This window comes from Mustela erminea, chromosome 3 (assembly GCF_009829155.1).
Source record: "Mustela erminea isolate mMusErm1 chromosome 3, mMusErm1.Pri, whole genome shotgun sequence".
Classification (NCBI taxonomy): Eukaryota; Metazoa; Chordata; class Mammalia; order Carnivora; family Mustelidae; genus Mustela; species Mustela erminea.
This window is the reverse complement of record NC_045616.1, coordinates 151,882,247-151,906,372: the sequence shown is the minus strand read 5'-3', so window position 1 is coordinate 151,906,372 and position 24,126 is coordinate 151,882,247. Positions and strand designations below refer to the sequence as shown.

The following is a 24,126-nucleotide window of genomic DNA, read 5'->3' as shown; positions in this document are numbered from 1 at the left end:
TAATTATCACCATTTTGCCAATGACTGAAATGACACCCAAAGAAGTGAAGCAGGTCAGCCAAGTCACACTAATAGTTAAAGCGCTGGTTCCAGATTCCACATTCTGAACTATCGCTGTAATGCCATTTGACATATTGTTGAGGAAGAAAGGAATTTGAATTTTCATGAGAAACAAGCACATACCTCACAGAACAAATGGAGAGCATTAGACCACTAGCTGTCCTGTTACCAGCTTAGTAAGTTCAGTGGCCAGGAAGATCAGTGCACATTTTAATTCTCTTGAATCAGGATGTAGAAATAGAATACATTTTAAAGTAATTTTTTTCTGTTTCCCATAGTATCCACTTTATGAGAACAGAAAAGTTTGGAAGAAATTTCTTTCAGACGTTCATGTATTTTTCTCTCAAATAGACATTGTGAGTCTTATAACTGATCATGATTGCCTATTTTCTTTGGCTACTAAGAAGTTTGAAACCAAATGTGCAGCCTACCTATAATAATTGTGTAGGATTTTAAGATACCCTGATACTAATCATATCTTGACTTATTTTTTCCCTACCCCATTTTTCATGGGCCCTGGTTTCTTGAGCTGTTTACTCTTATTCTATTGTATGGTAAAAATCCCTTCAAGGCATCTCAAAATCATACTAATGTGGACATCAAAGTAAAATAGGTAAGATAAAAATTCAAAATAAGTAATTTTAATTAAAGTCACATAATTGTCAGAAATATGGACCAGAGAGATTTTCTGTTAAATTAGAAGAAAAACTTAGTTTAGTTTGGTTTACAGAGCATATATATAATTACATTATTACATATTACATTATATTATTACATTATTACAAAATATTACATTATTACATATCCTACTATAAAAATAAGGTTTTTGTTTTTGCTTTGTTTTGTTCTTGGTTTTGTCTTTTGGGGGAGGGGTTGTTTTTGTTTTTGTTTTGTGGGCAGCAAAGCAAGGTTTCTTGAGTGATAACAAAGTGATAGTACAAAGCTCCAGAGGAGGGAAGGGACCCGAGAGGGTTGCCCAATAGGTTTTATACTATTTTGGACAAACTATTCTAAAGGATATTTTTCCATTTCACAAGTAGTTGTGTGACACATAGAGACAGTTTTCTGGTGCTTGATAACAAATGTTAAAGGTGACTTTCTGCATAATACTGTGTAGCTTATAAAACAGTGTTGTTTGAGATGACCTCCTAACACAGCTAACCCCCACCACTTTCCTGGGACATCACCATTGATCGTTCTGACAAACCGGAGGTGGAACCTGCACACTGATTGCTCAGATGAGGTGAAGAGGTTGCACTGGAAACCAGGTGTGGTTGAGCTCTCTTGGTGGTGTCTGGGAGCATCTCATTATCAGCGTGGCCAGGAGAGAACAAGCTTTCTAAGCAGCACCAGTGCCAGATACACAACCTGTCTACTGACGCAAGATGAGTCCATTCTTATTTATAAGAGGGAAAGTGACCAAAAAGGGAAAAAAAAAATTTTACTCTATTGTATCCCAAGGGAGAGAGAAGAGGAATGATCCTGGGGCGGAAGTGGCGGGTAGGAAAAAGAAATATTGCTTCTGGATGAAAAAATTAATGAGCACAGGACACAGAAGACCGAGATAAGATAAGTCCGTGCTGAGCATCAGCTTCCTGACAGCCTCTCGCAAGTCGTGTGTGGCAAGTGGCAGATCCCACGATGCCCTTTCCTTCTGAGTCATGCTGCTGGAAGGTTGAGAAGATGAGTTTTCCTGATGGATTGAATTCCTGAGTGTACTTGGAGGGTAGAGGCAGATAAAGGAGGCTGTGCTGGGGCTCTAATCTCCTCTCAGAAACTGGCAGCTGCCTTTTCCTGGCCGGCTCCTTGGCTTCGTAGGTCCTGTGCAGAGTGCTGGGCGCCAGAAACAACAGTCATGTCAAGTCGCACTTCGGGACTGAACAAAGTTATCTCTGTCCAGCACGTTTCCAAAGGCAGTGAAAAGGAGGTATGAACAGATGGACGAATTTACTTGTTCCATTTCCCTCTGGTGAATCTTAGGAGCTCTTTTGCTCATGGTATGTTTGTTTTCCATACTTTGAACATTTTTTCCCCAGATATAAAATTCGGTATTTGAAAGTTGGTTCTGGCAAAGTTAACCAAATAATTCTTAAGTTAATTCCACAGATGTTTATTGATTCATGTCTCAAATGCTTTCTTTCTTGCCTCAAATTACTGTTCTTCGTAGCTAGTGCATGTCAGTAATTAGAGCTTCTTTCAGAATTTAAGGGTCACTCTGTTAGCGCAAATGAGCAAACAAACAAAATACACAGGAGAAAGAGAGGCTTCATTAACACCAAATAGTGTTAGTGATTTGTAGTTTTTATTAATTAGTGCATACTAAATAACACAATACCAGTGAAACTATTTTAATGATTAAAATGAAGCTTTCTTTTTTTTATAGAAAAATGCAATTTATTATCGAATTTCATTCTATAAATAAATCCAGACTGATAGCATTTATAGCATTTAGGGAACATACATGACTTTATATTTTATTTTTATTTTTTATTTTTGTAATAAATGTTTTTTTTTTACTAACATATCATGTATTATTTGTTTCAGGGGTACAGGTCTATGAATCATCAGTCTTACACAATTCACAGAGCTCACCATAGCACATACCATCCCCAGTGTCCATCACCCAACCACCCTATCGCCCCCTCCCCAGCAACCCTCAGTTTGTTTCCTGAGATTAAGAGTCTCTTATGGTTTGTCTCCCTTTCTGATTTCATCTTGTTTCATAAAATGAAGCTTTCAATATTTAATCTTACTTCTTTTATTTATATTTTCTTTTACTCTTCAGTGTCTTATTTGTTAGGTAAAAGAAACCCCAGCTTTGACAGGGTTCCCATATTTATTGATTTGCAGAAACATATGTGTAGCCAAGTTATGGAGCTCTCTTCTAAAGATGGCATGGCTAAAGGTTGGAATTATGGTGAATGGTTGTATATTTTAAGATCACAATCTATAGAAACCCTACTTAGTCTAAACTACAGTACTTGCATGTTTGGAACCACAACTTAATATCAAAAAAGGTTCCCTTTCATGTGGGGTTTCCTCTTTTAACTGCCTACAGCCAAATACAGAAAAAGAAATGCCATCCAGAGTAATGACATTCCCCTTGGACACTAATCCAGAAACAGCAAAGGAAGTTTGCACCTTTAGGACTTCCCTCTCTTTGGGGATTAAGCGATGTCAGCTTAACTATCTATTTAGCATTATAATAGAGTTTAGTACAGAATGATGATACTTCAGAGGTGAAGCTATCCAAATTACAAACAATCACATTTGGAGAGGCACTATGGTGAGTGCTGCTTTGGTTCTCACTGACTGGGAACACACATCAATATAAGAACTTGACTTAACATGAAGACAATCACAGGAAAATGAAATTAGGGTTCTCTCATTTTTTTCTAAAATGACTGATGTAATGAATGTTTTCCATGCAGAGGGTAACTGAAATGTTTGTCGAGGATGGTGGGTGCGGCAGAGACAGCAAACCTCCAAAAGTGGACGGTGACCAAATTAAGGAAAAAAGCTTCGTGATAAATTACAGAGTAGTGTTTTTCTGGCATATTATATATTTTAATAGCAATTAATAACCTTAATAACTATTAATTAATAACTATAAAATCACTTGTTAATGTCCTTGCTACAGCCCTCTCTCTGGTCTTGCTGTCCAGAAGGTGGCTGAGTGCACCCCTTCAGACTGCTGCCTGATACCCGAGCCCCTTCCTTGTTCCCTCCAACATGATGCTGCCTCTGGGCCAGGCTGAGTGTACCTGCCCTAGTCAGCTTCCCCAGCCTGGCTGGGGCATTTCAAACATCATGACATTTGTGGCCCAAATGCTTCTGATGTTACACGATGTCTCTTCTCCTTGACCTCCGTGAGACACACACTTTCTCCTGATTCTGTGGCCTCTTCCCATGTGCCGCTAGTCTTCTGGGCCACCAATCACACCTATGACTTCAACCCCTGCTCAAGACGCTGCTGGCTGCTTAGACTTTGGGCAAGGCATTTAATTTCTTGATTTGCATCCTCTTTTGAAAAATATGGGTTATTATAAGGTATTTCATAGGACTGGTTGTTGTAAATATCAGATGAGTAACAAGTGAAGAAGGTTATGAAAAAGGACCTGTCCCAGAGCAGACCCAGATACGTCCACGAACCTTTTCCTCCCTCTCTCACTCTCTTCTTCCCTCCTTTTCTTTAACTGTTTCTTGCCTGTTTTCCTTCTTCTGCTGTACTTCTTTTCATTCTTTCTTCTTTCCTTTCCTTTTCCTTATTTTGTTTGGTTTTTGGAGATCTTAAACCACATAAGAACGATCTGTGATGTGCTTGGAATTCAGAAAAGAAAGGGATTTCTAACAATGGAAGCACAAGAGAGAGACATTCAGGGAGAGCGTTTGATAGAGGTCTTGAAGTCTGAATAGATCTTACACTTGTGGAAAAGAGAGGAGGAACTGGTCGGGACTGGTGGGTGGGAAGTTAGAACCATCACGGAGGCCTTGCTTTCTATGTGGAGGTGCTTCAAATCTATCAGGCAAGACAGAGCCTTGAGGGTTGTGTGTGTGTGTGTGTGTGTGTGTGTGTGTGTGCATGCGCGCGTGCGCACGTGTGCATGAGTGTTTTAATCATGTCCTAGGTATACCGTAGGAGGTTGATACTGAAAATGGCTTTTGTGATTAATTGAACAAGTAGAGAAGAAAACAGAGAAACCATTCAGGGGATTTGAATCAGGTAGTGACAAACAAAATAGGGAAGGTGGTTGAGAAAATAAATTGCAATCTCAGTAGAACTCACAACTAATGGCATGTAGGGCACAAAACATTTGGTGGAAGCAAAGGCATTTGAGTTTTAAACTTAGTGGTAGGAGGGATGGAAGTGACAATATTGGGAGAGGAAATGTAGGGAAAGAAGGATTTTTGCAAAGAAAGTTTGACATGTCAGCTGGAAATGTGGGATGTCGTGTTTCTAAAATGATGGCAAATATAAGCCTTGAAGTTCTCAGCTACTTAAGCACCATTTACATGGAGTTTGGAATGGAGATTAAACGACCAGGAAATATCCAAGTGTAATAAATGTCAGAGGGGAGCAGGGCTTGAGACACTGTGATGAATGATGAGCAATGATCATCTGGAGAAATCAGCATCGGAACCTGAGCTTCTCAAAATGATGGGATAGGATTTGGTTTCATGGTTTTCAATTAAGGTTTGTTTCCTATTAGTTGTTTTCAGTGTAGGAATTGGTGTTTTTCTGGGGGTTTTATCCAAAGGAAAAAATCACTTGTACTAACTTCTGCTTCTTTTAATCAATATTCAGTATACTAAAGTTGCAAAATTCTAAAACCTAATTTTTCATAAGTTCTTACATTCAGACTCTCTTCATTCTATTTATAAATCTGGTTCAGTTTAGCAATCATTTTCAAGGGGACCTTCACAACTAAGTTAATTAAATTTCATTAAATATTTAAATAAAATTCATAAATTCAGTGTATTCATTTCTTGTTTTTAAGCTTTTCAGTGGTCTGACAAACTAAATGGTCCCAAATTCTGGGGAAATCTACTTAAATTTAAGAATCTGAATTTAAAAGGATGTGACCCTTCACTTGGCATGAATGTTACAATATTGTTTTATGAACTCATAAATTTTTCTTGCTTAAAACAACACATCTGAATAAATTACCCAATTCTTAAATTTGACAAATGCATAAAATGGAAAATATACACAAATTATTTCTAAACACAAATATGTTAGTGTACTGGACTTGTTCCTGATTGATCATCTTTGTTCCTCACTCTAAAATGTGGCTGGTTTTTAAAAAATTATATACCAAGGAGACAGTTTTACCACCCAAGGTCTGGTCTCCTTAGCAACCATTCCCTTTGCCTTCCTCCAACTTAAAAACTGGAAAGTGAAGTATTCAAATTCTCACCCTCTCTCGCAGCCAGAGGGGCACTTGACATTCTTGTATCCAATGGCATATATAGATAGGAGTTATGTCTGTTTTATTTTCTGGATACAAAAACAGTAGATATGTGCTCAATATGCTCATTGCCACAGTAAATGAGACCTGCTAATTATCATATCCGAAATGTATGTGAGCCTTACCGTGTTTCAAAAACCATTTCATGCGCTTTCTATGAGCTAACTGTAATATCTCAAACTACTCTATGAGGGAGATACAATTATCATGCCATTTCATAGATGAAGAGACAATAACACAGAGAGGTTACTAAGTTGCCCAGAGTCCCACAGCCAGTAAGTGGGCAAAGTTAAGATGTGAGACCCAGCACCCTACTTCCAGAGTCACATTCACCTCTCCACTGTTGTCACCACTCCCCAGTCCTTCTTCCAGCAGGTGCCTGGAGCTCATTGTTGTATCTATGCTGCAACACTGAGGGCACGCTCTGAGAGCTGGCAGTTTCCGTGTCTTCCCCGTTAGACTAAGGGGTCCTTAGCCATGTGCCTCTTTTACACCTACATCACAACACCAGAACTTGTCTCCCACGGATGTTCAACAATTACTTCAATGAACACATGATACAAGATCTGTAAAATTAGAAATGTCACAGAAACAGACTTATTTTCAAAGCCTCAGTATGTCAAACCCTTGAAATTTAAAAAAGAAGTAGAGAGGCAGAAAAGTGACTGTAGAGAGGGTGTCACTTTGTCTAATGTCTAATAACTCTTTGCCGAGTTCCATCATGGAGAGGGAGTTGAGAAGCCCCTCACCAGATCTGGTAAGAAAGGAGGGTCAATATTGTGCCGCTGTGTATTTTCCCATGAATGACTGTGTCATTATCTTACACTTTGATAACTGTCTGGCTCTAGAGCAAGAAAATAAATAACAATGCGCTTTTCAGATCTGTGATTTCCCTTGAGAAAATCTGAAGTGTGATTGGGTGCCTGGGCCCCTATGTAGAGCCGATGCCTGCCTTCCCATGTATGGAAATGGTGCCAGAGTCACCAGAACCCAGGATGTGGTCCATAGAAAAGGGGTGTCACTGACAGATTAAGAGATCATACCAAGTTTCATGATGCAGGATATTTATTTGGTTTCGATGAAGTAACGTATTAGATTTTTCCAAAGAAACAGAACCAATGGGAGATACATATGTATGTGTGTGTGTATGTGTGTTTACACACATACATGTATATACACAAATATACTCATCTATATATACACATATATACATATATATACATACATGTATATGTACATCTGATATACTGTGAGGTTTGGGTTCACACAATTACGGACACTGAGAAGTTGTCTGATCTGCTGTCCATTAGCTGGAGACCAAGAAAGCTGGTGGGGTCATTCAGTCCAAGTGCAGAGATCTGAGAGCCAGGAACACCAGGAACAGGAGACGATCCATGTCTCTGCTCAAAAAAATCAGTCAGGGAGGGCTGAATTCTGCCTTCTTGTGCCTTTTGGTTCTGTTCAAGTCCTCAGCAGATTGGGTGATACCCACCCACAATGAGGAGGGCCAACTGCTTCACTGAGCCCACCAAGGCAAATACTAATTTCATCCAGAAACATACTCAAAGACATAACCCAGAAATAATGTTCAGTCAAATATCTGGGGCCCCCACAATCCCATCAAGTTGACACATAAAATTAACCATGACAAATAAATATGTAACACTTGGGAGGAAATGTGTGAATGTTATGTCAGACAAGTATGGCTTGTGGCACATGTTCATTAAGCAAAGCTATTTTGTCTCCATGGTCTCCTCATTACTCAGCAGGGACCCTCCCTGCCTCCTGGGGCAAACACTCACGTGAACCCAGACTCTCCGGTTGTTGTGAAAGAGACGCAGAGACTCCCTTATTTCAGTCATTCAATTGTCCAGACCCTTAGAGTCTTGAAGCCTCCAACTCAGTGGAAGGTGGCTTCCGGCTTCCCTCCATGGCAGTGGTGCGGGTGGAAAGCCCACAGCCCGCAGCTGGGGGAAGCAGAGTTTGACAGTTTCTCCTGCTCCCATGCTCCCCCTTGTAAACTGAGATTCTGAGACCTCTAGGGGGCAGCTTGCAGAGGGGAAGGGGGTTCTTGCTCATGGTGGCTGTCGTAGCATTGCTGTCCCCATTTTTTGGACTTAACAGAGTCTCAAAGCTGACTCTCAATCTCCCATGACTATCATTGTTTGATTCAGGGACTCCCTCCACCCCTGGGGCCTTCTCACCTGTGGCTTCTGTCATGTGGAGGATGCAACCCTGTTTTCACTTTTTTGTCTGTAACTCCTGCAGCCCCCTCCCAACTGGGGGCCGCCTTTGGATTCCTCCCTGGGCTCCCCGTCACATCTCCAGCTGGGCTGCAGGAACAGGATTTGAGGCACATGGCCACTTGCTGATTCACGCTTGCCCACCAACTGTCGCTGGGCCGCAGGAACACACACGAAGCACCTTTACTTCCCAAAGTACAGCTCATTTGCATCAGGGAGCCTCTTGTCTTTCAGATGTTTCTGGCTGGAACTCAGCAGGTACTGCCGCAATTAGGTTATTGTGCTATTTTTATGCTAGTTTTTTAAAAAAGCCTTTTTTCTGTGTTTCTGTGTTTTTCTGTGTTTTTTTTTTAAGATTTTGTTTATTTATTAGAGAAAGGGAGAACATGTGCACAAGCAGGGGGAATGGCAGAGGGACAGGGAGACGCAGACTCCCTGCTAAGCAGGGAGCCCAGACACAGGGCTCAATCCCAGGACCGTGACCTGAGCTGAAGGTGACCCAAAAGTCCTCTTTTCCTATCAGCTTCACTGAGATATAATCATATGGCATGTGATTTCCTGATTTATGTGTGTAGTTCAACAGTTGTTAGTATATTTGCAGACTTGTACAACCATCACCAAATCTCATTTTAGACCATTTTCATCACTCCGACAAGAAACCCCACACAAATTAGCATTCCCTCCTCATTTCTCCCTACCCCTCAGCCCTAGACAACCTCTCATCTCCCTTTTGTCTCTGTAGGTTCACCCATGCTGGGTATTTCCTATAAGGGGAATTGCACAGTATGTGGTCTTTTGTGATGGGCTTCTTTCATTCAGCAGAGCGTGTATGAGGTTTATCTGTGGTGTAGTGTGCATCAGTACTTCCTGTTCTTATTGTCAAATATGATTCCATGTATAGATTTACCCTCATTTTACTTATCCATTCATCAGCTGATGGACCTTCGGATTGCTTCTCATTTTTGCCTGTTCCGAAGAACACTGCTATGAACATTTATGTGCAAACTTTTGTGCGGACATGCATTTTCATTTCTCATTGGTATCCACCCAGGAGGAGAATGAGTGGTTATGTGGGGACTCTGTCATTTGAGGACCCTCCAGACTGTTTTCCACCGTGACTGCTCCATTTCATATTCCCGCCCGCATTGTAGGAGGTTCTGATTTCCCCACATCCTCACGAGCACTTTACTATCCTTTCCAGGATAGTAAAGGAGAGTCAAAATTGATTGTACCTCAGTCAATTGATTGTACAATTGATTGCCCCAATTTCCAGGAGAGCCATCCTTCTACCTTATTGGCTTCAAGTAGTTTTTTTAAAGCTCCCTGCTTCCCAAGACTGAAGTTGGAGGAGGCACCCCATACCTGCTTCATTTGGCGGTGGTGATGGGGCACTCACAGCCAAGTTCTGTCCAAAGAAATCGTCTTCAAAGATCATTCTCCGGGGCGCCTGGGTGGCTCAGTGGGTTAAGCCGCTGCCTTCAGCTCAGGTCATGATCTCAGGGTCCTGGGATTGAGCCCCGCATCGGGCTCTCTGCTCAGCAGGGAGCCTGCTTCCCTTTCTCTCTCTCTCTGCCTGCCTCTCCGTCTACTTGTGATTTCTCTCTGTCAAATAAATAAATAAAATCTTTAAAAAAAAATCATTCTCTAAGGTCCAGTCTCTCAGACCTTCTGTCTCAAGGAGGGTGAGGGGTTCTAGGCTCATCATCCTGGTTTTCCTCCACCTCCTTTCCCACACGTTCTGCACAGTAGCGTTTCCCCTTCACCCTCTGTGCGCGAACACATGGGAAATGTTGGATCGAGAGTCTTTAGGCCTCAGCTGGAATGTCCATCTGACAAATGACCTGCTTCTAAAACCATGGGTTGTCTATTTACTATCAACCCACAGCCCCCTATTTTGGGCACAGCCCTCCTCAGACTTCACTTGAACGTGGTGTTCTCTTCATTTGATCCTTAAGATGAGTTGCATTTTATGCAACTGACTTTCCTAAAGGAAAACACACACACACACACACACACACACACACACACACACACACACACACAGTTGCAAATAGTCATGAATCACAAGTGAGAGCATTTATATATCTAACGAGAAGTTATTTTTGTTGACAAATATGTGTGCTTCCCTCTGTTCCTAATAAACCCTTACCTTTTAGACGAAATGAATTTGAGGTTGCTAACCAAGAGCATAGAATAAAATCAATACAGAGGTACAATCAATTTGGCACAGCGAGAAATAGGATAGAAAAATGAAATGCAACCAAGAAACACTTAACATTCACAAAGGCTGGGCATTGCTGTGTTGGTCAGAAGAGGTCACAAATTTCGCTGAATTCCGTGACTGGCCAAACAAAGAGAGGAACACAATCAGTTTCACAATTCAATATATTTGTAAGCCATAAAAAAAATGCAGTTGCCCTGGTAAATCATACATTTTCCTAAGAGAGAAGTTAAGTGTCTCCTGTGTGTTCTCGTAATGGGGATAGCATTCAAGGAGGTGGTCTAAAAGACAATTTTAAGCACATAAATCACACATAACTTCATGCTCTTTCTTGTAACGTTTCTCAACGCAAATGGATGGCACATTGCCACAAATGGTTATTTAGAAAATATTCTTTTTTAAAATTTTATTTATTTATTTGAGAGAGAGAGAGCACAAGCAGGGCAGTAGGGGAAGAAGCAGACTCGCCACTGAGCAGGGAGCCCAGTGTGTGTGTGTCTCAATCCTGGGACCACAAGATCATGAACTGAGCTGAAGGCAGACACTTCACTGAGCCTCCCAGGTACCCCTAGAAAATATTCCTATAGATAGAAATATGATGTTAATCAATGGTCTTGTTTTAGACATTGCCTAGTGTTGGGCTTTCACACTTACGCAGACACACTTTAAATTTTCAGATACATATTTTTCATGTTGATAGCAGTTCTGCCTGATATTAAACATCAAACCCACTTTTTGTGGGTGATTTATCCATTGGATAGATATGAGTGTTTTGTACATGTAATTACAACTTCTTTCTCATATAGGTCTCATGAATTTTCAACTCTTTAAAAAAAAAAGGAATTTTTCTTTCCAGAAGTTGTGGATCGACAGTCATGGTGAAATTACGTAAATGAAGGAAGTCATTCTATGGCATTCACTACCTTTTGTGGGAGATTTAAAGCTCCTTCCTTTGGTGTGTTTTTTTTTTTTTCCTTTTCCCAGAAAATGCTGTTGTTGGATGTACAAAGGATAAAAGTTATCAATTTTTAAAAATGCTCCTGGTTCTGTGCAGTGAATATTAATTTGTGTATTCTTACTGAAAAAGGAAAGGCATGAGGCAAAAAAGGGAAAAAGATGCATATAGTCTGGTTAAATTTCATAAGAAAAATGGTACCTTTTTAGGAGTTATAACACCATTTATACAAGTTAAACAGGAAAGAAAAAATTTTTTTTCCCTGAAAACACCCAATAGCTCAGCAAGAATAAGATTACCTCACAAATATAAAGTAAATCCATTGAATGGATGGGAGCATCATGATCAGAGGACAGATAGAGCAAGCCCCTGGCCTCATGGTGGTTACAGGTAGGTCTGAATGGAAATCAGATGTAATTTTTTTACTGATGCCAGAATGGGCAGCACGTTGGCATAGACCCAGAGCTCTAGCAATGACGAGTGAGTTAGTAATTGTGCATATAGATTGTTTAAATTGGTTTCTGCCTCTCAGCCACTTTCTGCTGTTTTAAGAAATGTTTCCATCCAAAATTAATTGATAAGATTACTTACATGAGAGAGATATATATACACTTACATGATAGGTGCCTTTGTGTGTGTGTGTGTGTGTGTGTGTGTGTGTATACTCCCTCATGAGAAATACACATGGTTTTGTCTTTTTTTTTTTTTCATCTTTAATAAATCTAAATCTGAGAAGCATTTCCTAAGTGTTTTCCCTGTGGCAGTGGAGGGGAATATACATCTTAATTTTGAAGTCATTTGGACATTTTAAAATATGGAGTACGGAGAATAAAGTAAACCCATCTCTACAAAGTAGACGCTAAAATTCCTTGTCACCGATGAATTACAGAATGTGGTTGATGAAAGTAGTTCTACCGTTTTTAAAAACAGGTGTCAGAAGTAGCCAAGCTTCCCCACCCCTGAAAGGCATCTGGGTGAGGAAAAGACTACTGTGTGCTTTGCTGATGGCTGTCCTGTTCTCTGCGCACCCCTGAACAGTGTCCAGCACAAAGTACGTATTCACTATATACCTGCAACAGGAATAAGTGAGTGATAAGCCTAAGTAACAAAATGAATCCTGAAGGAGCTTGGTCTGGTAGAGCCTTGGGATCTGCACTGTGGATAGATGAGACTACATTGTAATTTACTTATCATTTGAAAATTATAATTGTCATTGTGAAAGCACAAAGTTATCATTTGATAATTATAATTGTCATGGTGAAAGCACAAAGAAGTCTTTGTGCTTTTATGGCTTCTTTCCTGGTATTTGAGAGCTGGCATCCTTAAAAATTTTAAAGCATTTTCTCTTAATCTTATATACACTATTACATTGGATTTTCCATGGTTTGTTGAACAAAACTCATGCTTTTATCACAAAATAAGAATCAGGTGAGTCTGAATTCATGCATTTCCCCACAGTTCCATTTCTGTGACTCATTGTTGAAAGGTCTAAATAGTTATAAGTATTTAATTATTTGGAAACTGTGGCTCAGAGGGTGCCTAGTTTCTCAATAAGCATGTTAAAGAAATATAATGAATGGGTGAGAGACAAACCTAAGTAGCGCGACCCTTGTTGTTAGCTAACAAACTGTTAATGCTTTGTGTATTCATGAACATGTTGGAGATAAACTAGCTCCTTCAAACATATTTTGGGGCATTCTCTAGACACAGGACAGTGAACAAATCTAAATCCTTGCCCTTCTGGACGTTACGTTCTAGTAAGAAAAGAGAGGAAATTAACAAATTTTAAATTAATGCAATCTTACAATATTAATTAATCATGATGCATTGAAGTGAGAGTGATTAAGACAAAGCATGGTGATGTTACTTGGAAAAGGTTTTCAGGGAAGCAAGGGAGTGAGCCTTGCAGATGTCTAGAAAAGAAAGTGTCTCAGACAAAGGGAAACCAAATGCAAAAGCTCCTAAGATAGGAACATCCTTAAGGTGTTTATGAGACAGGAGGAGGGCCCGTGTTTGAAGCAGAGTGAGGCAGCAGAAGGGCGGTCACAGGGGAGGGCAGAATAATGGAGGGGCCGATTCTATAGGTATTACGGTAATACACCGGACTTTGTTGTGTGATGGGAATTCACTGGAGAGCTCAGAGACCAGGGAACTTGATCAGGTCTGTACTATTAAAGAAGCATGTGGCTACTGGGGAAAATAGACTAGTATGGACAACAGTACAAGCCAGGAAAAGAATAGATGCAATTTTATTTTTCTAAGTTTGAGAGCATGGTGATTTGAGCTGGGGTCTCACTGGTGAGATGGTGAGAAATGGTCCACTTTGAGATATCCGTTAGAGTCAGAGCTTCCAGCCATGCTTGCTGCATGAGGTGTAGAGGGTGGCAGAAAGATACTAGTCAAGGGTGACTCCTACATATTCGCCCTTAAAAATTGGGTGGGTGATAGTGTCATTTAATGAGCTGAGGAATAGCAGAACAGAGCCAGACTAAGGAGCATAAAACAAGTGACTTTGATTCAGGACAGGTCAACTTTGAGACGCTTTTTAGGCATCTAAATGGAGATGCCAGTAGGCAATTGGACATCTCAATCTAGAACTCAGGAGATATTGAGGCTGGAGATATAAAATTGAATCCTGGCAGCATAGAGACAGTATTTAAAGCCATGGAATTAGATGAAATTATCTGAAGATGGTTCTTTTCAAAATATCTCTGATCTCTGCCAAAGAACCTTTGTTTTTTTCTCATTTGCTATGGACAAATCCTTTGTTGAATACAGTAAATATGAGAGAAAATGAAATTAAAGGAGAAGTAAAATAAAGACAGGTGAAACATAAGTGCTATATTTCTGTTTCATTCTCTTGCTATTGCATTCACAGACATGAACTTGTTCTGTCAAACTGCTAAAAAAAAATAGTTTCTAAATGCTTATTCTGGCTTTCTGTACTTACATTGCAGTGGACTGATAAGAAACAGTTTGCAGGCAGCGTGTTGTCACTCAGCTGTGGTGGTGGCGACAACATGCTGGGCATGTGTGTAGCCAGACAAGGAGCCCTGGGCCTCCACCTTTAGCCCTGAGCAAGAGGAGAAGGAGGGAATCATCAGAGTGTGGGTCTTAGCATTCAGATGAAGACGTTTCAAGAAAAAAAGAGGCAAATAGATAAGATAAGCAAAATTGATGTTCCCAGGCCTCAGCTGCAATGATCAAATAGGCCAGAATGAAGGCAAAGATGTTATTTTGCTTTTACTCTTCCCTTCCCTTCCGAGCTTTCGTAAGGGTACAGTTCTTCCAGTCTGAAGCTTTGCTGATGCATGGTCTGATCTTAGATGGTTTGGGGACAAGCCTGAATGAAGAATATCCAAAAAACAGCAACAGGATCACCAAGGTTAGAGTGAGATCAGTTTTAAACATCTTCTTCCATAAAGACATAAGCCAAGTGGCCTCACTCTTAGATTGGAGGTTGAAGGGGGTCAGCCTGGCCATTGAAGTTTTTATGAAACCAACCATTAATATTTATTGGGGTTTTCCTTCTTTACCATCAGCAGTGGGTATTACTTCAGCCAACACATTCTCTGCATCAGGCCAGCAGAGCAGTGGTACTCTTGATTTCTCAGCAAAGATTGTTTTTGCAGGCAAAGGGGATTAGTAGGTTCAAAGGGACACATGTGGATCTCACATGAGAATATTACCCGAAGTGGTGCCAAAGGGAATTGCACAATTCAGGTTTTCTGTTTCCACTCATTCATAGACATTACCCCATATTTTTTTGCTTAGCCTGGTGCTTGTTTCTCCTCATCCCTCTCCCCTTTTACCATCCTGTGTTCCCCAAGGAGGGCAGCTGTGCTTAGACCACTCCTCAGTCAGATGTTAGGGCTAGGGCTTACTCTAGTATTTTGCTGATAATTCTTTTTATTTAACTATGATTATCTAAACATCTTCTGGCTCTACCCCCTTTCCAACATGGCAGCTTCACCTGTATCAGTCATCCTCAAGTGTGTGTGATTTTGCTTTCCAGCAAACATTTGGAAACATCTGGAGACATTGTGCTTGACTCGACTTGGGGGGTGGAATGCTGCTGGCATCTAGTGGGTGGAGACCAGGGCTGCTGGTAACCATCTCATGATGCACAGGGAAGCCCCTGATGACAAAGAATTATCTGTCCCCAAATGCCAGTAGTGCCAAACTAAGGAAACTTGACCTATATACCTCACTATTGATTCATTCATTAATTTATCTTCCATGCTAATGTTTCTCTTCACTTAAATATTTTATATGGTTTCAGTTACTAACTATATTTTATTATGTCATAACCAAAGAAAAGGAAAAAAAAAGATCCAAATGCCCAGAGCAGCATGTTTTCTAGAGTTTATAGCTGTATGAGGGGTAGGGCAAACATGGTTTTGCAGTTTCAAGAGTTGAGATTCAACTTGTGAGTTAAGTTTGAAAGGACTTGTTGACAAATCTTGTAAAGATGCATCCTCAGCCATTGAACAGGATCATGGATGCAGGAAGCCCTCAGTAATGAAATGAACCAACAGGGTGTCTACATTGTAGAATAGTTTTGAAGAAATGCATTGCATTGCTTCTGAGAACCTTGACCTGTACAGCTCACCACAGTCTCACCTGGAGGGAGCATGCCTTGTGTGGGAGCCCAGGGGGCTTGGTTCTCAAGAAAACTTCCTCGCTGGGCAGATGGAATACAAAACAGCACTCACTCTACACTTTGCACTTGTAGGACAGGGCCAGGTTTTGGTGGGGTGAAAAATAATAAATTGCAGAGGATTTTTATCATTAGGCATAGCAATAAACTATTTTAAATCTTTTGAGTTCCTTGGGCTAGATGTTCCTTTTGTTGCAGAGTATTCCAGCTGACCTCATCCTAAGTCTGGGGCAGTTTTCTTTGTCACTTGCTGTAACATTCTTCTCTGATCTTACACTATTCTCCGATCTTTCCTAGTGGGCTGTTTTGGCAAAGAAGGAAGCATTTTACCCTCTTCATGACTTTTTGGGAAATATCTTATTTGTCTGTTTATTGATTTATACATACATACATACATATGAGTAAAATTTGAATACATTCTAAAATTCAAAAACGTTTTTACTTGCCCCCCATGTTTTATGTTTTTGAGGTCATATTTTATATCTTTTTACTGTATGTATCCCTTGGTTATTGTATACTTATTTTTACTACTTTTGACTCTTAACCATCACAATAGCTTTATAAAAGCGATTGATTCACTCCCTTTACTATATATTTACCTTTCCCAATGACTTTTTGCTTGCATGTGTTTTCTTCTTACCAATTAATGCCTATTCTTTTCAGCTTACAGAAGTCCCTTTAACATTTCTTGTAGGGTGGGTTTAGTGGTCACAAACTCCTTTGTCTGCAAAGCAATTTATCTTTCAACTTTGAGCAATGACCTTCTTGGGTAGAATGTTCTTGGTTGGAAATTTTTCATTTTTTGTTGTTATTGTTTTGTTTTGTTTTTAGCACTTTGAATCTATCATGCCCTTCTCTTCCAGCCTGCTAAGTTTCTGCTGATAAATCTGCTGATGGCCCTCTGGGGGTTCCTTTGTACATAACAAGTTGTTTTCTCTTGCTGCTCTTAAGATTCTCTCTTTAAGTCCTGACATTTTAGTTATAATGTGACTTGGTATAGGTCTCTTTGCATTCATCTTCTTTGGAATCTCTTAGCTTCCTGGATCTGATGTCTGTTTCTTTCCCCTAAAGTTTTCAGCCATTATTTTTCCAATAAGTGTTCTACCCCTTTCTCTCTTGCTTCTCCATCTGGGACCCGTCTAATGTGAATGTTATTCTCCTTACTGTCCCATAAGTCTCCTAAGCTATTTCACTTTTTATTTTCTTTTTTTCTGCCGTACTTGGGTGAGTTCCACTTTTTCTTCCACTTCATCTAGTCTGCTGTTGAACCCTTCTTATGTATTTTTCAGTTCACTTATTGTACTCTTCAGCTCTGTGATTTCTGTTTGGTACTTCTTATATTTTCAGTCTCTTCAAAGTTCTGTCTATGTTCATACATTCTTCTCCCAAGATCAGTGAGTATCTTTATGACTATGATTTTGAACACTGTCTCAGGTAAATTATTTACCTCTGTTTCATGAAGGTTTTTTTTTTAAATGAGGTTTTATCTTTTTTTTTCATCTGAAAAATATTCCTCTGTGTCTTCTTTCTTTCTCTCTCTCTCTCTCTCTCTCTCTCTCTTTTTTTTTTTAGCTTGTCTCTGGGTTTATCTCTATGTACTAGGTGAAAAATTTGCTTTTCCCAGTCTTGAGGGAGCAGCCTTGTGTAGGAGATGAACTTAACTGTTTAACTTTGTTTTATCTCTTGGTTGTCTCTTGAGTCTTTGTGATTGCCTATATAGCCTGATACATTTTTGATAGGAAATTGTATCCATTGCTGAGGGACTGCCAAGCTCCCTTAGTGTTCCAGAGGGAGGGATCTCTGTCAACGCCTAGTTTCGGGTTGATTGAAAGCTAGACCCTTAGCAGCAGTGTTTAAGGTATGCAAATAGATATGGTTCTCTGGGACTGCAATTGTAAACCCTTCTGGCCTCTAGACCAGGTGATCTGGAGGTACCTCTTTCACAACAGTTACAAAAATTCAGGTTCCAGACATATATATGAACTCCCCCCGCCCCGGGGAAGTATCAGAAAGCTGTAAGGAGGCCAAGGAAGAACACAAAGATGGCACCCCCCACCTACACTCCCTCACAAACTTCTGAAGCCTCTTATGCCCCTCGGACTGAAACTCCATGGAAAGTAAATAGACCTTTTTCACAGGAAGGCTGGCGGTTTGTGTTTGTTGTTGCCTGTGCAGTGCCCACAGGTTGGTAGTCTGCCAAAAACTGTCTCCGATGGTTTCAGGCCTGGGGGACCAAGAAACAGTCTTTCCTGGCCACCAGAGTCTTTTGTTCAAAGGACATTCCCTGTGTAGGTTGTGCCATGTGCAGACTTAGGCAGGGCCCAGGGGCAGAGCGCTCCTGGCCCTAGCAGGGTAAGGAAGGCGTGGCCAGGTTGCTTGGTCACTGCTGAATGACTCTGAATATTTCCAGCAGCCTCACCTGCAGTTCCTGGCAAGTGTCTGTTTGAACATTTGACTTACAAATTCCATTCTGAATTTGAGACATTTTTTGCTTTTTTTGTTTAGTTTTGCTTTTTTGCTCTCAGGTACCCCAAACCTGTGTCTTGGGCCATATCAGTCAAAAGGATTCTGTTTTGGGGTTTGGAGATTGCTATTGGCCTAATGCCATGAGCAGTTGCCTTACTCCAATGTCTATATACCACCATCGCCACGTTTTAACCTCAGTCCTGGAACGAAGCATGTAAGAGCACATAAAACCAAAGGTAAAGTTGATAAAGCAGGCAACAGTGAGCAGCTCTTGTGCGTGGAATGTGGTCCTAAGGAACATTTACCCAGCTGTGAATTACCCTCAGTGTGCATTTCACATCTGGAAGGAAACAATGCCCAAGTCTACAAGATACAGATTATTGGGCACAATCATTCCTGTTCCAAAATGTGTCAACTTATACCTATTACATTGTGTCACCTTATACCTATTACAATGAAGGAGAAAGATGAACTAATTTTTTTCAGTAAGACATAATTCCTACACCATCTTCAAACATATTTCTCTTTGTGTGTTTTGATTTGCGGTTACTATAATTTCTGAGGATTGTATGTTTCAAGAAAATATGATGGTCAGCTAAAGTAGACTTCTATATACAACAAGTGCCATCATAATTGTTAGTGAAAACTGGCCTTTTTTCCCATAAGTCTCCGACCCAATAGTAAAACCTTTTTCTCACATTGCCTTGATCAGTTATCAGGTGGCAACTAGAATTTGGGTTGTGAAAGGGAGACCATTAAGAAATCAAAAATGTACATAATGTGATAGAGTTTGAGGGAAGTGTTCCCACATGAACTCTGAGGTTCCTGTTAAAACTCAGTTGACTGAAGTCCAGGCTAGACTTCATGTTGTGCAAAGGAGTCATCTGTAGGTATGGCTAGTTCCAAAAATCTATGACTTTGTTTGTTTTGGAATCTACATAGGTCTCTTTTATATCCTGTAGGTGAGTTGGACTCATTTATAAGGCTTGAAGGTATTAGAGACCATAGGATTCATACATAAATGGAATGGAACCACATTCTTTTCCTACCGTGTTTAAGAGTGAGTATTACAATAAGTAGAAGGAGGAGAGACCCAGACCTCTGTTGTCAGTTTTTAATAATATACATTAAAGAGTGGAATGCAATGGGCCTGGTCTGCAGCAATGGCTTATCTTAAAAATACATTTGTGTTTGGTGTTTGGAATATTTGCTCTCTTTATTTTTATTTTACTTTTTTGTTCTTGTTATTTTCTTTAAATATTTTATTTATTTATTTGAGAGAGAGACAGTGAGAGAAAGCGTGAGAGAGGAGAAGATCAGAGGGAGAAGCAAATGCCCCGTGGAGCTTGGGAGCCCGATGGTGGGACGAGATCCTAGGACTCCAGGATCATGACCTGAGCTGAAGGCAGTCACTCAACCAACTGAGGCACCCAGGTGCCCTGTTCTCCTTATTTTTAAAGGGGTTTATATGTGAAGTCCTGTTGTTTTGGTCAGATTAATATTTAATTAAGAATATGTTTCCTGGACCCATAATGATTACTCAGCAGCAGGAGGGCAATCCAGTATGCTTCTTAGCTGTTGGGAAAGTGTTCCTGGATTAAAATGGAATAATCCACAAAGTGAGTAAAAGATGAGGTACAACTGCAAATCCCAGTGTCATTCTGGGAATATTCACAGAATGGTAAAATAGATAAATCATTTTAGCTCATTAAGTAATTATAAGGTTTGTGGTCAAAGAGTAAGTTCCTCTCAGAAAAATTTTAATACCTTGTGTTGATTCCTAATCCATCTTCAGAATTATATTTTTAGTGCACACAATACTCACATCACTCCACGTGGAGAATGCACCCCAGGGTTAAGAATAGAAAATGGAGTATAAAAAAACGAATCACAGGGAAAGGGCTGGAAGTTTTTAAAATAAAAATTGGGGGGAAAAAATGAAAGAGACTTGTTCCTCAGTTGTGTTCTCTGGTGACACGTGTTACAACAGAAGAAGGCAAGACAGATGAGAGAGGGTTATTGGCCTGTGCTTTGCCATGCAGTTTTTGCGGGCAAAAAATGTCAGGTGAAAGAAATATGGTTTGAGAAATAGGCAACAGAGCTGAGTTTCCCAAAGCATTTTGTTGTATTTTATTTTGTTTCAATCCCAACCCATTGGATTTCTCCAACCCAGGCAAGTAATGGGAGATAAGAGTTTAGAATTTCAAAAGCATTAGGAGTTTGGATTAGAGAAAGGGGTGGGGGGGGCTAGAAAAATACACATCTTAATAGGCAACAAAACAATTTGCTAACATTTCATTGAATCTGCAAGGCGAGATCTTAAGGAATATGTGTCATCGAGGAAAGATAAATGGAAGTCAACAGGATTGTGTTAAGACTGCTAACTTATTATGTAACAAAACACACAGTGCATTGTTTACTGTACTTTGATTGCTCCATTTTACTAAATGTACATATATTATGGAGACTCCTATAAATTCACCCCCAACCTTAGTCCCCCAATCTTTCTTTTACAGTTATGTCTTAAATTCATCAACTACAAATGACCCTTCTAGAAAGTTTTCAGGGAACTGTAAACGACTCCAGGGATGACTTTGCTTTCACTACCATCATTCATTCTTGTTTCAGTGATGTGTCTAGGGAATTGTCTTTGGTTTAATCAATCTTTTTCTTCAGCAAAATGTTGACTTTAGGGCAGAGTTGTTTCTGTTGTGATAAGACTTTGAACATTTCTGTCACTGCAATTCAAGTAGTACTTGGCTGTTCAGCAGCAGCCAGACTCAGAAGGCTGAGTTCTGCTTGCATAGCCGGTAGAGTCTAGGGAGTTGGCTTAGGTTGGACATTGTTAGACACGCACTCTCTAGGTCACAGTCTTTCTTTTTTTCCCCTCTAGTGGTTGTGACTGATGAATTCACTAAGCACTTGAATGTCTTCTACTTTGTTCTTTCAGCAGACAATTTGTTTATTTGAGAGCTTATTTTGGCAAGTGAATTATCAGCTATCTGAACAAGCCCAAGGACAATCAAGGGGAATATTTGACCTCAACTTCAGATGATCCACATTTTTAATGTCAGTATTTGTGCCTTAGCAGAGTGATCATCACAGCTGGCTTACTTTCTTCCTAGCCTGGGAGCATACATCAAAAGCTCTAGGATACACACATAAAGCAAGGCTTAAATGCCCTCATTATTCTTAAAATTCTGTGTGATTTTTAAATTTGCAGATAAGAAGTGTGGACAGGAGAGACTTACGTTCCTTTATTCTAATGATCGAACTTCCATAGTTACATTGTATGCTTTTCCCTCATTCAGAACTTGAATTAGGACAAATTCATTACTTGTCATATTGAACATTGTTAGTCAGATGTAGTTAAGTGCTTTGATCTTGTTCTCCTACTGGATATATTTAGTGTTTCCTAGAAGATTTAGCTGTCTGCAGGGGAGTGAAAATAGTGTGATGATGCAATGAGACATGCCATTAGAGCCTTCAATTCTCACTACTTCCAGCCTCTTGCAAAAGTTTTATATTTACTAACTTGGATTTATTGGTTGAGGACAATATCAGCAAACAATGGCATGATTAGTAATAATGTTATTCTGGAACATAGAGAGCCCTAGCCTGGACATCAGATGTGGGTTCTAGCCTTGACCTCAACACCAACTAGGAGTGAGGTCATGGATAAGTCCTTTAATTTTCATGAGTCTCAGATTCTCATCTGTAAAATGGGTGGGCTGTATTAGATCAGTGGTTCTCAAACTTGAGGGTGCAACAGAATCAACTGGAGGGCTTGTTAAAATGCAAATCACTGGGCCTCATCCCCACATTTGGCAGAGCCTGGGGTGGGGGTTGGATAAGTTGCCTTACTAACAAGGTTAGTTATTTCTGTATCGCTAGGGATGTTTCTGTATCACTGCCATCCTTCAGCAACTATGAAATAAATAATGTGCACAAGCACAGAATGTTAACTAAGAATAGTATTGACTTTTTTCTTTGTTGTCTAGATTCTTAAATAGGTTCTGATAGTGATTCTGGAAAACACTAAATCTTTGGCTTTTTCAAACTTTGCCCACAATATTATAAAAATATTATTATAATATTATAGAAGTTATAAAAATATAATAGAAAGATGTCCTTGGGGAATATCAATAGATCCCATCCAAGAAGATCTCTAATTAAAAAAATAAAAGGGGGGCGCCTGGGTGGCTCAGTGGGTTAAGCCGCTGCCTTCGGCTCAGGTCATGATCTCAGGATCCTGGGATCGAGTCCCGCATCGGGCTCTCTGCTCAGCAGGGAGCCTGCTTCCCTCTCTCTCTCTCTCTGCCTGCCTCTCCATCTACTTGTGATCTCTGTCAAATAAATAAATAAAATCTTTAAAAAAAAAAAAAGATACAGACATTGAAAGCATGAATGAACAGCCATAAAAAACAGATTTCCAAGGGTTGTCTAGGTTTCCAGGGTGTATGTGGGCATGTATATGTGTGGGAATGTCTCTCTCTGGTATACAAATAAAAATTACCCCATCCTATGTAGTATGGTGAGTGCTGTGAAGTGTGTAAACCTGGCGATTCACAGACCTATACCCCTGGGGATAAAAATACATTATATGTTTATAAAAAATAAAAAATTAAAAAAAAAATTACCCCGTCCCACCTACCTCATGGGAAGGTAGTTTTTCCACACCAGCAAGCATTAAACTCTCAGCAAATAGCTACACTTTGCCTGGTCAAATACTTCGTAATTTAACCAAAGACAATTTTCAGAAAAGTGCATCCAAGAGAAATATCCTTGACGCTCTACCTTTCTTTCTCCATGGAGGTGAACACTTCCCATTACATCTGGAAATGATAGCAATCACTGGCCAGTACAAAATCTTAGCCAAGAAGAACTAACCAGACATATGTTATCAGCCAATCAGAATGTTATACAATGTGAGGGAAAGTTTACAAATTATTATGAGGCTCACTGCTGAAATAAACTAAGAATGCCTAGCCCAGAAGATATCTGTTGCTTTCCAGTGCATGGGCTAGAGAAGAACTTGTTGGACCTGTTGAATCGTCTGCTTTGTGGTTTTCCATAGTGGTGGAGGGGACGGGGAGGGAGACAGAAAACAGCGAAAGACAACAGTTTCTAGACTCCCCTACTAGCTGACTACATTAAAAATAACTTTCATCTGTCAACTGTGCTTTAATTAACAACAACAAAAACTTACTTGATGAGAAATTGTCTTAGAATAAGAAAATTGGCATTTCCAGGTATACTAAGAATGTTCACAGTTCCAGGATCAGCCCTGGAATTGTCCAATCCAGTTACTGATTTGCATGTTTCTGAAATCTTAAAGGATTTTCCCCAAAACCTGGCTGAGATTTTTTTCTCTAAGTCATTCAAATATATTTCCCTCTAAAAATATAAGCTTTATACATAATACCAATTCTTCACATCAAGACAAAGCAAAAAAAAAAAGAATAATCTTATCCCCCAAAACCATGATTTTTTTCATATTTTCTTCTGCCCTCAAGTAAACTGGAAATATTTTATTTAGTTTTGTGATAGCA

The 24,126-nt window shown here is 39.9% G+C and overlaps 1 protein-coding gene and 1 long non-coding RNA gene across 2 annotated transcripts in view; both read left to right on the top strand.

Moving 5' to 3' along the window:
• Window positions 1-24,126, top strand: part of FBXL7 (F-box and leucine rich repeat protein 7) — a 369,381-nt gene that overhangs the window by 198,821 nt on the left and 146,434 nt on the right. The window lies entirely within an intron of this gene.
• Window positions 6,751-24,002, top strand: LOC116587052. The gene is made up of 3 exons (XR_004284280.1): window positions 6,751-6,761; window positions 13,970-13,974; window positions 23,671-24,002. It is a non-coding gene; the product is annotated as an uncharacterized LOC116587052 (long non-coding RNA).